The sequence below is a fragment of the Ochotona princeps genome, chromosome 3 (assembly GCF_030435755.1).
Source record: "Ochotona princeps isolate mOchPri1 chromosome 3, mOchPri1.hap1, whole genome shotgun sequence".
Taxonomy (NCBI): Eukaryota; Metazoa; Chordata; class Mammalia; order Lagomorpha; family Ochotonidae; genus Ochotona; species Ochotona princeps.
Genome location: NC_080834.1, coordinates 16,068,390 through 16,074,033, shown reverse-complemented (window position 1 = coordinate 16,074,033; position 5,644 = coordinate 16,068,390). Strand labels below are relative to the sequence as shown.

Here is a 5,644-nt window from a genome sequence, read left to right as displayed (position 1 = left end):
TTCCAGATCTGAGAAGAATGTCAAAAATGTCACAGGTATATTGATTGGTATCACATTAACCTGTAACTTACTATCTGTAAATGGACATTCTGATTACATTAATTCTACCAATCTATGAGCATGGAAGATTTTTCTAGGTTTTGATGTCTTCTTCCATTTCTTTCTTTAATGTTTTGTAATTTTCATTGTGGAGATCCCTCATGTCCTTGGTTAAATTTATTCCAAGGTATGAAAACTTTTTGCAGCTATTGTGAATAGGACTGATCTTACAAGTTCTTTCTCAGCTTTATACAATGTGCATACAAAGACTATTGACTTTTGTGTGTTGATTTTATATCTTGCAGCTTTATCAGACTGTCTTATAAGCTCCAACAGTCTCTCAGTAGAGTCTTTTGGTTCCTCTGTACAGAGGATTATGTCATCTGCAAACAGGGATACCTTGACTTCCTCCTTTCCTATTTGTATACCTTTAGCTTCTTTTTCTTGCCTAATAGCTTTGGCTGAAACTTCCAGGAATATGTTTAATAACCGTAGTCAGAGTGGATACCCTTGTCTGCTTCTAGTTTCTAATGGAAATGCCTCCAACTTTTCCCCATTCAGTATGATGCTGGATAGACGTTTTTCATATATTGCCTTGGTTGTGTTGAGGACTATTTGTTCTATACCCAATTTTCTTAAAGTTTTTTGGTTGGTTGTTGGTTTTAGTGAAAGGATGTTGTAATTTATTGAATGGTTTCTCTGTGTTTGGTGAGGTAATCTTATGAACTTTTGCTTAAGCTTACCAATGTATTGTATCATGTTTATTGATTTACATATGTTGAACCATCCCTGCGTATCAGGAATAAATCTCATGTGGTCCAAGTGAATGCTCTCTTTGATGTACAGTTGGATTTAGTTAGCTGGTATTTGGTTAAGGATTTTTGCAACTACTTTATCTAGAATCTTTATCGTTTTCTCTCTGTGTTATATCTTTTTCTGGCTTTGGAATTAAAGTGATCTTGACCTCATAAAAGGAGTTTAAGAGGATTCCTTCACTTTCAATTGTTTTTGAATAGTTCGAGAAGAATTGGAATTAGTTCTTGATAGTTGGTAGAGTTCACCAGTGAAACTTTCTGATCCTAGGCTTCTATTTCTTTGGGGCAAGGCAGCTGGGGAGAGGGAGGGTTCTTTATTATTGATTCATATTGCACGTGAGTTATTTGTCTATTTAGATTTTTTAGTCCTCATGACTCAATTTAGGTAAATTGTACATGTCAGAAATGTATCCATTTCTTCTAGATTTTTCAATTTTTTGTCAGCATATGCTATTTATAGTGACACTAGATGATTCTTTGTGCATCTCTGATGTCCACTGTTCTAGTTCCTTTTCATCACTCATTTTATTGATTTGGGGTCTTCTTCTTTTGGTTGATTATGCCAATAATGTACACATTTTTTATTTAAAAAAACAGCTCTTCGATGAACTGATTTATATGATTTTTTGGTTTCAACTTTATTGCCTTTTTGGTTTGAATTTTTTATTCTGTAATTTTAATTTATTTGTAATAACTTTAGGTTTGGTTCGCTGTTGAAGTCTTTATAATTTGTCAATATAGGCACTAATTACTATGAATTTCTCTGTTAACACTGATTTTGATGTATCCAATATCGAATAAATTTTTGTATGCTACTCTGTCATCTTCATTTATAGAATTTTTTAATTTCTTTTTTGACCCACTGTTCAATCAGAAGCACATTATCTAGTTTACATGTATTTGTGTATTTCTAAAGTTTCCTGAGTTGTTCGTTTTCCGCATCCTGCATAGTATTATTTTGGTTTGCTTGGATTCGCTAAGGCTTGCTTTTGGCTTGGCGTGTGATCAGTCCTAGAGTAGATTCCATGAACTGACAGAAACAATGTGTATCCTCCATCAGTCAGGCCCATTTGGTCTACAGCACAAAGTAGGTCTGCTTTTCTGTTAATTTTCTATCATTGACAACCAGGTCATCTTCAAAATGGCAACTTTTTACAACCAGTTTGGGAACCCTGTAGAAGGAAGAAATAAAGGAACATGTTCTTCCCCCACAACAACTTGTCAGGATCTTTCCCTGGTTCTGGTGCCTGTTTGGACCTGGAGTCAGTATGGTCCATGAGATTCCATGCCAGGTAATACTTCCAGCTACTGTGGTTGCAGCAAGTTCTCCAGCTTCTTCTGTGATCCATGGCACAGTGACTCTTATTTGAAGTGGTGGTAAGTAAGCTCTGTCTCATGTTGGCCACTGGCTGCCCCACACAACTGACCACAAGTTGTACCCCTGACCTATCAATTGGAGCTTCCACTGTCAGCCAGACCTCTGGAAATATAGTCCTTTCTTCATTTTCTGCAGACAGATTGGTAGATGCTACTGGATGAAAATACACCACCGTATTTTTTAAAAAAGCATTTTTGTTGTCAACTTGATATGCTTTTTACTTTTTTATGTGTTTATGAAGGTGTTAACTCAGGTTATAGTAATCATTTAGAAATCTTTGTCTAGCAATGCTATCATCAATGACATTACTGAATCTTTACTGTTGCTTTTGTCCTTTGGATGAACGTCAGGTTCTTTTTACTTGTATGTCTGGTAATTTTCTGTTTTGATTCCAGACATTGCGCATTTTACCTTGTAAATGTTTTAGATGTTTTCAAAACCCAGATTTTTGAAGATTTACATTTTCCAGAAAATGCTAAGGTACACACAAATTTTAAGTATACCTATTCACGGGGTACGCTACTATGTTTCAATACTTACATATATTGCGATCAAGCAAATCAAGATATTTGTCACTGCACATAATTATCATTTCTTTGTGTTAGGAATATCGAGTCTTTGGTAATCTGAAATATAGTATTAACTGCTGTCACTCATAGTCACCCTAACTGTGCTACAGAACATTAGAAGTTATTGCTTCTATTCGATTGTTCTCCTTTATCTCTTAGCCAGTAGCTACATATTTTTATATTCTCGTTAACATCCTCAAGCTCTTTTTTTTTTTCCTGAGATACAGTGAAGTCATTTGGTCCTGGAAAACCTTGCTTACACATTGTTAGGAAGACAAGAATAGCCCTTAGTTCACAACATCCTTCTGAGTACATCCCTTTGTAACACATGGTTTTCCCAGTATGGCTAATAAGCTCAAGAATTAAACTGCTCTGTTCCTTCCCAGTAATTTTTTCCCTGTGTGTGATGGTTTGTTCATTTGCATACACTGATCTGCACTCAGTAGAAGACTGGAGAAACATTTACAGAAGTCTGCCCGAGAACTACATTTGCTTCGACCTTTCTTAATTATCAACTTCATCTCCTGAACTCATAGAACAAAGTTCTCCCTTCCTGCATGTAGTCTGTAAAAATCTCTCCAGGCAGTCAGCTGGAGAATTTACAGGGTTTCATCACTTATTTCCCTATTCTCAGATATTGTGATATTGTGTACCCTTTTCCTAATCATAGAAATTACTATTTCATGTATTTCAATTGTGTTATTAGTTGTTTAAGACACTAGGGTGAATCTGTTCTATGTTACTCCATCTTAATTAAATAAACTTAATAAATTATGCTTCTTTTTTATTTTTAGTGTGTATTCAACATTAGAGACTCTGGATGTAAAGAAGTACAGGACAAAACAAAACACTCTCTTGTGTGTGTATGTATTCTTTATCTTATTGCATCTGCACAGTTCTATATCTTTGTATTTTATTTCCTTAATATTCCCAGTACACTTCCCCCTACTCCTTGTAAGAATTTTTCATATTTGTATATTCTTCCATTAAATATATATACCTAATTTACTTATTAACCTACCAATTTGGGGGTAATTAGGTTATCTGCAATTTTCTCTGTTATATTTAAAACCAAAACATAATATAATTTCTTTGTTTGAGTATGTGTGTATATGTATTGAGAAATTGTTTAATTGGATTCTTTGATAATTTACAAGGAGATAACCTTAATAATGTTCTAAAGTCAGAGCTCCAGTTGTTTTCTGCACAATTTTCTTCCTTTATTTCCTCCTTCCATTCTCGTGGCCTTCCCCCCAGCCTCCTTTTTTCTCTCTGCCTCTTACCCTTGTTTGCTTCTTGCTAATGAGCAATTACTAAACCCCTTCTACATTCCAGCGACTGTGGTGATGGATAAGGTACATCTGGGGAGAAAAGAGAGGATTTTCGCTGCAGTGAAACTTGTGGTTAAGTAGAGGACAGAAAACATTCAGTAAATGAAAACACCAATGCATGCTGTGACAGGGTAAGTTCATTTGAAGAAATCAGAAAGCCTTGGCTCACACAAGTTCCATGCGTCTTCCACAGGGGACTGAGAGACAGAAGAGGGGATAGACGCTCTGTCCAGCTTTTCTTTGTCATTGGAGTGGTGTGGGGAAACACGTGGAATTTAGTATCTATCAGAGCTGGTTCAAAATCAGGCTCTGCTCTCTACTAGCTGGGTAAGCATAGGGGAGTTGTTATGTATCTTTTATCAGCTTGACTCAAATTTTCAAAAACTTCTTGCATTTATTTGAAAGGGAGAGTCAGACAGAGAAATCCGATCTGCTGATTTACTCCTCATGTATTCATCCAGGTCTTGGCCAGGCTGCAGCCATGAGCTAGTTCTCCCATGTGGATGACAGGAATCTAAGGACTTGAGCACCTACTTCCTCCTTAAGTGTTCATTAGCAGGAAGTTGGAACTGGAAGCAGAGCAGAGACGTGGCCCCAGGGACTCCAATATGGGATGGAGGTGTTCCAGGCGGCTTCTTAACTGCTACACTAAACACGCACTTTCAGTCTAAAGCAAGAGTTGTAAGAGGAGTCGTTCGCATCTCGTTTGGCACCTCAGACTGATGGCTGCCTACTCCCACTGTCCTGGCCCTGCCGTGGGCACAGCACTGCTGGACCAGAGCTTCCTGTGGAATGGCTTCCAGAGGTTTGATAAAGACAATAAGCGGGTGATCTCAGACAACAAGCTTCAGCAGGTGCTGTCCAATGAATGGTACATGGACTCCATTTAACCCTGTGACAATGGGGTCAATCACATCCATCTTTGAGAGAACAGACCAGCATGAACTTCAGTCAGAAAGTACATCACCAACTGATAGAACATGTTCCCCACCTACGACCGGGACAACTCAGGGATGTTCAACAAGAATGAGCTCAAGCAAGCACTCAAGGTTTTGGCATTGGCTCTCTGACCAGTTCCACAACATCCTCATCCACGAGTTTGACCAGCAGGGGCAGGGGCAGTGGCAACGGCATATTGCTTTTTGATGACTTCACCCAGGGCTGCATCATCCTGTAGAGGCTGCTGGACATAAATAGATGCTGTGACACAGATCAGGGTGGCTGGATCCAGGTGTCTTATGGGCAGTACTTTTCCACGGTCTTCAGCATCGCATGACATTGGCAACATCAGCCATCCAAGGTCTTCAGTGTTGTGTTATGTCACCTCTGATTGGCAACATGATCACAGAGCAAATACAGGAAATGCCAAATCTCTTACCTTTTAATGGAGTGGAGCACAGATGTTAGCTTTTATAGAATCCCTGTCTAGGGACCAGTTGTTTATATGTGGATAGCTGCTTCCTATTTTGTTCAGTTACAACCATATTCCTGTAGGCAAATGCTGCCATTGTA

The 5,644-nt window shown here is 38.1% G+C and overlaps 1 pseudogene; it reads left to right on the top strand.

Annotated features, from left to right (window-relative positions):
* The first annotated feature begins 4,854 nt into the window (after positions 1–4,854).
* Positions 4,855–5,408, top strand: LOC101530499 (programmed cell death protein 6-like; annotated as a pseudogene).
* The last annotated feature ends 236 nt before the right edge of the window (positions 5,409–5,644 follow it).